Here is a 9,660-nt window from a genome sequence, read left to right on the forward strand (position 1 = left end):
TTGATCTATATTTCTGTTTTTGTGCCAGTACCATATTGTCTTGATGACTATAGCTTTGTAGTATAGCCTGAAGTCAGGGAGACTGATTCCTCCAGCTCCACGTTTTTCCCCTCAAGACTGTTTTGGCTATTCGGGGTCTTTTGTGTCTCCAAACAAATTTTAAGATTTTTTGTTCTAATTTTGTAAAAAAATGCCATTGGTAATTTGATAGGGATTTCAATGAATCTGTAGATTGCTTTCAGTAGTATAGTCATTTTCACAATATTGATTCTTCCAATCCAAGAACATGGTATATCTCTCCATCTGTTGGTATCATCATTAATTTCTTTCATCAGTGTCTTATAGTTTTCTCGATACAGGTCTTTTGTCTCCCTATGTAGGTTTATACCTAGGTATTTTATTCTTTTTGTTGCAATGGTAAATGGGAGTGTTTCCTTAAATTTGTTTTCAGATTTTTCATCACTAGTATACAGGAATGCAAGAGATTTCTGTGCATTAATTTTGTATCCTGCAACTTTACCAAATTCATTGATTAGGTCTAGTAGATTTCTGGTAGCATCTTTAGGATTCTCTATGTATAGTATCATGTCATCTGCAAACAGTGACAGTTTTACTTCTTCTTTTCCAATTTGTATTCCTTTTATTTGTTCTTCTTCTCTGACTGCCATGGCTAGGACTTCCAAAACTATGCTGAATAATAGTGGTGACAGTGGACATCCTCATCAGGTTCCTGATCTTAGAGGAAATGCCTTCAGTTTTTCACCACTGAGAATGATGTTTGCTGTGGGTTTGCTGTATATGGCCTTTATTATGTTGAGGTAGGTTCCCTCTATGCCCACTTTCTGGAGAGTTTTTATCTTAAATGGGTGTTGAATTCTGTCAAAAGCTTTTTCTGCATCGATACGATCATATGGTTTTTCTTCTTCAGTTTGTTAATATGGTGTATCACATTGATTGATTTGCATATATTGAGGAATCCTTGCATCCCTGGGATAAATCCCTCTTGATCAAGTAGTATGATCCTTTTAATATGTTGTTAGATTCTGTTTGCTAGTATTTTGTTGAGGATTTTTGCATCTATATTCATCAGTGATATTGGTCTGTAATTTTCTTTTTTTGTAGTATCTTTGTCTGGTTTTGGTATCAGGGTGATGGTGTCCTCATAGGATGAGTTTGGGAGTGTTCCGTCCAATGCAATTTTTTGGAAGAGCTTGAGAAGGATGGGTGTTAGCTCTTCTCTAAATGTTTGTTAGATTTCACCTGTGAAGCCATCTGGTCCTGCACTTTTGTTTGTTGGAAGATTTTTAATCACAGTTTCAATTTCAGTGCTTGTGATTGGTTCATATTTTCTATTTCTTCCTGTTTCAGTCTTGGAAGTTTATACCTTTCTAAGAATTTGTCCATTTCTTCCAGGTTGTCCATTTTATTGGCATAGAGTTGCTTGTAGTAGTCTCTTAGGATGTTTTGTATTTCTGTGGTGTCTGTTGTAACTTCTCATTTTCCATTTCTAGTTTTATTGATTTGAGTCCTCTCCCTCTTTTTCTTGATGAGTCTGGCTAATGGTTTATCAATTTTGTTTATCTTCTCAAAGAACGAGCTTTTAGTTTGATTGATCTTTGCTATTGTTTTCTTTGTTTCTATTTCATTTTTTTTCTGCTCTGATCTTTATGATTTCTTTCCTTCTGCTAACTGCGGGTTTTGTTTGTTCTTCTTTCTCTAGTTCCTTCAGGTGTAAGGTTAGTTTGTTTATTTGAGATTTTTCTTGTTTCTTGAGATAGGCTAGTATAGCTATAAACTTCCCTCTTAGAACTGCTTTTGCTGCATCCCATAGGTTTTGGATCATCGTGTTTTCATTGTAATTTGTCTCTAGGTATTTTTTGATTTCCTCTTTGATTTCTTCAATGATCTCTTTGTTATTTAGTAACGTATTGTTTAGCCTCCATGTGTTTGTGTTTTTTACGTTTTTTCCCCTGTAATTCATTTCTAATCTCATAGCGTTGTGGTCAGAAAAGATGCTTGATATGATTTCAATTTTCTTAAATTTACTGAGGCTTGATTTGTGACCCAAGATGTGATCTATCCTGGAGAATGTTCCGTGCGCACTTTAGAAGAAAGTGTACTCTGCTGTTTTTGGATGGAATGTCCTATAAATGTCAATTAAATCTATCTGGTCTATTGTGTCATTTAAAGCTTCTGTTTCCTTATTTATTTTCATTTTGGATGATCTGTCCATTGGTGTAAGTGAGGTGTTAAAGTCCCCCACTATTATTGTGTTACTGTCGATTTCCTCTTTTATAGCTGTTAGCAGTTGCCTTATGTATTGAGGTGCTCCTATGTTGGGTGCGTATATATTTATAATTGTTATATCTTCTTCTTGGATTGATCCCTTGATCATTATGTAATGTCCTTCCTAGTCTCTTGTAACACTCTTTATTTTAAAGTCTACTTATCTTATATAAGTATTGCTACTCCAGCTTTCTTTTGATTTCCATTTGCGTGGATTATCTTTTTCCATCCCCTCACTTTCAGTGTGTATGTGTCCCTAGGTATGAAGTGGGTCTCTTGTAGACAGCATATATATGGGTCTTGTTTTTGTATCCATTCAGCAAGCCCGTGTCTTTTGGTTGGAGCATTTAATCCATTCACGTTTAAGGTACTTATTTATATGTATGTTCCTATTTACAATTTTCTTAATTGTTTTGGGTTTGTTTTCGTAGGTCCTTTTCTTCTCTTGTGTTTCCCACTTAAAGAAGTTCCTTTAGCATTTGTTGTTGAGCTGGTTTGGTGGTGCTGAATTCTCTTAGCTTTTGCTTGTCCATAAAGCTTTTGATTTCTCCATCGAGTCTGAATGAGATCCTTGCTGAGTAGAGTAATCTTCATTGTAGGTTATTCCCTTTCATCACTTTAAGTATATCATGCCACTCCCTTCTGGCTCATAGAGTTTCTGATGAGAAACCAGCTGTTAACCTTATGGGAGTTCCCTTGTATGTTATTTGCTGTTTTTCCCTTGCTGCTTTCAATAATTTTTCTTTGTCTTTGATTTTTGCCAATTTGATTACCATGTGTCTCGGCATGTTTCTCCTTGGGTTTATCCTGTATGGGACTCACTGCGCTTCCTAGACTTGGGTGGCTATTTCCTTTCCCACGTTAGGGAAGTTTTCAACTATAATCTCTTCAAATATTTCCTCCAGTCCTTTCTCTCTCTCTTCTCTTTCTGGGACCCCTATAATACGAATGTTGTTGTGTTTAATGTTGTCCCAGAGGTCTCTTAGGCTGTCTTCATTTCTTTTCATTCTTTTTTCTTTAGTCTGTTCTGCAGCAGTGAATTCCACCATTGTGTCTTCCAGGTCACTTATCTGTTCTTCTGCCTCAGTTATTCTCTATTGATTCCTTCTAGTGTAGTTTTCATTTCAGTTATTGTATTGTTCATCTCTGTTTCTTTGTTCTTTAATTCTTCCAGGTCTTTGTTAAACATTTCTTGCATCTTCTCGATCTTTGCCTCCATTCTTTTTCCGAGGTCCTGGATCATCTTCCCTATCATTATTCTGAATTCTTTTTCTGGAAGGTTGCCTATCTCCACTTCATTTAGTTGTTTTTCTGGGGTTTTATCTTGTTTCTTCATCTGGTATATAACCCTCTGCCTTTTCATCTTGTCTATCTTTCTGTGAATGTGGTTTTTGTTCCACAGGTTGCAGGACTGTAGTTCTTGCTTCTGCTGTCTGCACTCTGGTGGATGAGGCTATCTAAGAGGCTTGTGCAAGTTTCCTGATCAGAGGGACTGGTGGTGGGTAGAGCTGGCTGTTGCTCTGGTGGGCAGAGCTCAGTAAAACTTTAATCTACTTGACTGCTGATGGGTGGGGCTGGGTTCCCTCCCTGTTGGTTGTTTGCCCTGAGGTGACCCAACACTGGAGCTAACCTAGGCTCTTTGGTGGGGCTAATGGCTGACTCTGGGAGGGCTCACGCTAAGGAGTACTTCCCAGAACTTCTGCTGCCAGTGTCCTTGTCCTCACAGTGAGACAGAGCCACCCCCTGCCTCTGCAGGAGACCCTCCAACACTAGCAGGTAGGTCTGGTTCAGTCTCCTATGGGGTCACTGCTCCTTTCCCTGGGTCCCAATGTGCACACTACTTTGTGTGTGCCCTCCAAGAGTGGAGTCTCTGTTTCCCCCAGTCCTGTCGAAGTCCTGCAATCAAATCCCACTAGCCTTCAAAGTCTGATTTTCTAGGAGTTCCTACTCTCATTGCCGGACCCCCAGGTTGGGAAGCCTGACGTGGGGCTCAGAACCTTCACTCCAGTGGGTGGACTTCTGTGGTATAAGTGTTCTCCAGTTTGTCAGTCGCCCACCCAGCAGTTATGGGATTTGATTTTATTGTGATTGTGTCCCTCCTACCGTCTCATTGTGGCTTCTCCTTTGTCTTTGGATGTGGGGTATTTTTTTGGTCAGTTCCAGTGTCTTCCTGTCGTTGCTTGTTCAGCAGTTAGTTGTGATTCTGGTGTTCTCACAGGAGAGAGTGAGAGCACGTCCTTCTACTCCGCCATCTTGAACCATAAGCCACATGATTTCTATTATTCAGATTATGTCAATCAAACATAGAACTCCTCAAAATATAGTTATCAACCTTATATCATGGAAAGTAGAACTTTTTGACAAACATTTTTAAAATATGCAAACAAAGATAACAGTAAACAATCACATAACCACCAGGAGACAGGGAGAAAGGGTAAGACAGAATATATTAAGATAAGAAAATTCAGAACAAATAATAATACAAGACAAAATCTAAATGGATATTAGACAGTGATGAAAGAGGAAGTTGATATTATTATTCAGGACAAACCTGTTTTCTCTATTAGAGAAAGAGAGAAGTGATTTCATAAAAGTAAAAAAAAAAGAAATGTAAAAGGAAATGTGAGATTTAATTATCTTTTATAAAATAATCTGTGTTCTTTTCACTCAGTTCATATTAGCAATGTTCAAGTGAAGAATATCCAAATATTTTAAAATTGGTTTGCAATACCTAATTTCACCAGAGGATGGTAGAAGAGGGTCGACACATATGAAAAAATTGCTAATTTATATTTTTCTCTCAGGAGTTGACTACAAAGTTCCGTGATTTGTAGAACTGTCAAAATCTTTTTATTCCAAAAAAAATTTCAGAAGATGATATGGCCAGGGATGTGGTTGATTTGCTCCTTAGTCTGTTTCTTTGTGGTGGAGAGAGGAGGGTGGGAAGAACTCCATCCTGGGATGTTAAATATGACCTACAAGTTCCTTGTCACATCATATCAATATAACAAGAAAGTGAACCTGTGAAAGAACTATGAATTTTTCAGAGAGACAATTAAAAACAAAGTGAGTTGATTTGTAAGAACTTTACAAAAGTTGGAGCGAAGGGGACATTACCTAACCCACAGTCCTCCATTCAAAATCCTTTAAAGGTTTCCAGACTGTTAGTGAGGGTCCACAAATAGCTAGCAGGAAAAAGAAGGGTGTTTTTTCTGCTCATGAAAATTCATAGTGTATATCCCGCTAGACATCTTGAGCCTTTCCCATCTCATCCACCCAACTTCTACAAATGATTAAGAGATTTAGATCAATGGGAACTTTGGCTGCTAAGCAGGGAACGCTTGGGGCAAGGGCAGGTGGAGAACTGTCCACATTTCATTTTCAAACAGTGAGTGCCTGCTAAGTGCACATTACCAGGCTCTGGGTTTTCAAAAATAAATAAGGTCTGGTCCCTGCCCTTGAGAAGTTAAAAATGTAGGCGTCATGAGCAACTGTCTGCCTCTCGGTCCTTCCATCCTATAGGTTCTCTCACTAATGGTACCGAGTTACCATGTAAACAAGCGCTCTGACCCTGAGGAACCCTGGACTTAGTGTCAGGCTCCTCTCCTGGGGCACTGAGTTCTTATTGTCTCCCTCTGCCTGGGTTCCTGATCCTTCTTTTCTCATCCCTGCTGCCCCAGACTGCCTCCCTGGATTCCAAGCTCCCTGCCTTTGTTCATCTCTGAGGCTCGACCCATCTTCCTAGCCAGCCCTACCTCTCCTAAACCTTTCTCCGTGCCCTGCATTCAACATCCTCTGTTGGCCCCACAATAACCCAGTGCTGACTCTGGACTAGAGCAGCGGTCCCCAACATTTTTGGCACCAGGAACCAGTTTCGTGGAAGACAATTTTTCCACAGACTGGGCAGCAGGGGAGATGGTTCAGGCGGTAATGCGAGTGATGGGGAGTAGCAGATGAAGCTTCGCTCGCTAGCCCACCTCTCACCTCCTGCTGTGCGGCCCGGTTCATAACAGGTCTCTGACTCATAACAGGTCTCTGACTCATAGCAGGTCTCTGACTCTGACTCGGACCAGTACCGGTCCGCCGCCAGGGGTTGGGGACCCCTGGATTAGAGGATGCCTGCAGGTGAACTCTTTAAGTCTGGGTAACCTGCATAAGCAAAGGACATGAAAGTAAATTATCCATGGATATTACAAATATTTATACCATAACTTCAGGTAATACTGTATTCCACTATTTCTTTGTGTCAATATGGACAAAATCTAAGACCTCAGAGCCTTCCTCTTGCATTCTAATCTCCTAGAAGTAATCCAACATAGAGATTGTGGGAGGAGTTCTGAGTTTCTAATTCCAGAGCTATTTACCTGCTGTGTGATCATGAATAAGTTATTGCACATCTCTGAGCTATGTGTAAAATCAAATTAGGAATAATACATGCATCATAAATTTGTTGTGAAGAGTAAACAAGATAATATATATTAAAGGTGTTGGGGGCTTCCCTGGTGGTGCAGTGGTTGAGAATCTGCCTGCCAATGCAGGGGACACGGGTTCGAGCCGTGGTCTGGGAAGATCCCACATGCCACGGAGCAACTAGGCCCGTGAGCCACAATTACTGAGCCTGCGCGTCTGGAGCCTGTGCTCCGCAACAAGAGAGGCCGCGATAGTGAGAGGCCCACGCACCGCGATGAAGAGTGGCCCCCACTTGCCACAACTAGAGAAAGCCCTCGCACAGAAACGGAGACCCAACACAGCCATAAATAAATAAATAAATAAATAAATAAATAAATAAATAAAGACTTCCTCTCTATTTCACTGTCTTTATAAAAAAAAAAAAAGGTGTTGGGCATAGTTCTTGGCACAGAGTAATACTGTGTTCAATAAATGTTAGAATAACATGGCTGCATGTTAAAGCTATTTCTAATCGTTTAAGAAATCTGAAAGTATTAGCATTAGAATTTTGTATTGGAGTATAGCTGATTCACAAAGTTGTGTTAGTTTCAGATATACAGCAAAGTGATTCAGAGATATATATATATATAATCTTTTTCAGATTCTTTTCCATCATAGGTTATTACAAGATATTGAATATAGTTCCCTGTGCTGTATATGTATATATATATGTGTGTATATGTTAACCTCAAACTCTTAATTTTTCCCTCCCCCACTTTCCCATTTGGTAACCATAAATTTGTTTTCTATGTCTAGCATTAGAATTTTTATTGCTTGTACTTCTATTGCTTGTACTTTTTCAATTGAAAAATTTCAATTGGAAAAGATATAAAATATCCACTTATATAAAGAACTAGTTTTCACAGCTTAGTCAGTCAGTCCCCAATTTTTTTAGGACTGCTTATTCAAGCTTCTCCCTTTTTGATTTTTTCACTTCTGCCACTTGCATTTTCAAGTGGATTTTCTTTCACAATAGACAAAGTAAATACATCAATTTAAAAAAATTAAGGTAGAAATAGGTATAAAATGAAAATAAACCTTTCCCTTCCACCCCAGACCTCCTATTCTTTTTTTCCCCAGATATAATCACTATCTTCATCAAATTCTTGCAAATTTCAGGCTTCTAAATGCATTTTTCACACAAATGATATCATACTGTAATAGTTCTCTGCACCTTGCCTTTTCATTTTACACAATAACATATCACATAACATGACATACAGATCTACCACGTCATTTTTAATGTGGGGTTGCCCGATGCTTAGATGTACCATGCTTTATTTAAAGAGTTCCTGTACTGATGGGCATTCACTTGGGATTCTTGTTTATATAAATAACAATGCTTTATACACTTTTGCACATATTATCTTTTCACACTTTGTCAAGAATATGGATAGGGCAAATTTCTAGAAATGCCACTATTAGGTCAAAGGGCCACTGCATTTTTAATTTGAATAGATGTTGCCGCCAAACCTTCCCCCGGTGAAGTGGAAAGGAGCTTGCACTCCTCTGTCTCAAGGGTGCATGACAATGTCTCTTTTCCTGCAACCTCCACCAGACATTTTATCCAAGTGTTAAACTGCATTCATCTGATAGGTGAAAAATTCCTATCTCTTTGTTGTTTTAATTTTCATTTTTAAATTATGAGTGAAATTGAGCATTTTCACGTGCTTATTATACATTTGTATTTTTATGAACTACCTGTCAAGATATTTGCCCATTTTTTTCTATTTTTTAATGAATTTGTACTTTTTCTATAGTAAAGGAATTAACCACTGTTTGCCATATATGATACAGCATTACAATTTATACTGGAAATATTTCTATTACTAATTAACATTCAAATTTATATATCACATATAATTGTTCCATATATATAACCTAAAAGAGAAAAATAAAATAGAAAATTAAGACTGATTTTATGGTTATACTAAACATCACTCTAGTATTTTATTATTGTACTTAACAAAATAAAGTGATGTCAACTGATAAATCACTATTTACTATATTTATCCATTCATAAGAGTGATATTAAGTGATATACTTAATAATATTTCAGTCTTTGTATCACTTTGCAAAAATTTACTGTACAAGGAATCAGACCATATGTGCCTTGCCTGGAGAACTGAGTTTTGGAGTTTACTTCTTTTAATACACCACTTATAATTATTCCATGCTGGGTATTTAGAGCTGTCAAGGTATTTGATTAAATGATTCTAGAAGAAACCCGGGCTAACCAAAAAAGAGTTGACAGTAGAGGAATGAAGCAAGATGATCACATACATATTCCTTTGTAAACTCTGGTGGGTGATGGATGCTAACAGTAGAATAATATCACTATTGTCTGATTCTGTAAAATCCCATTTTCCAGTGAATAATGGTCCAATTAGCTTGTAAGCTTCTGATGGATAGCTACAGCATCTTAAAATTCATTTTTGGTTTTTAATTTTATTGTGGTAAGATGAGATCTATCCTCTTAACAAATGTTAAGTGTACAGTATATTATGTATTGTTGACTATAGATACAAGGTTGTACAGCTGATCTCTAGAAACTTGCTTGACTAAAACTTTACACTGGTTAATTACTAACTCCCCATTTCCTCCTCCCCTCAGGCCCTGACAACTAACCATTCCACTCTTCGATTCTATGAATTTGAATATTTTAGATACCTCATATAAGTGGAATCATGCGGTATCTATTTTTCTGTGACTGGATTATTCAATTAAGCATAATGTCCTCAAGGTTCATCCATGTTGTCACATACTGCAGAATTTCCTTCTTTTTTAAGGCTGAATAGTATTCCGTTGTATGTATACATCACATTTTCTTATGCATTTATCTGCAGATGGGCATTTAGGTTGTTTCCACATCTTGGCTTTTGCAAACAATGCACAATGAACATAGGAGTGTTCATCTCTCTTCCA

This window comes from Eubalaena glacialis, chromosome 17 (genome assembly GCF_028564815.1).
Source record: "Eubalaena glacialis isolate mEubGla1 chromosome 17, mEubGla1.1.hap2.+ XY, whole genome shotgun sequence".
Taxonomy (NCBI): Eukaryota; Metazoa; Chordata; class Mammalia; order Artiodactyla; family Balaenidae; genus Eubalaena; species Eubalaena glacialis.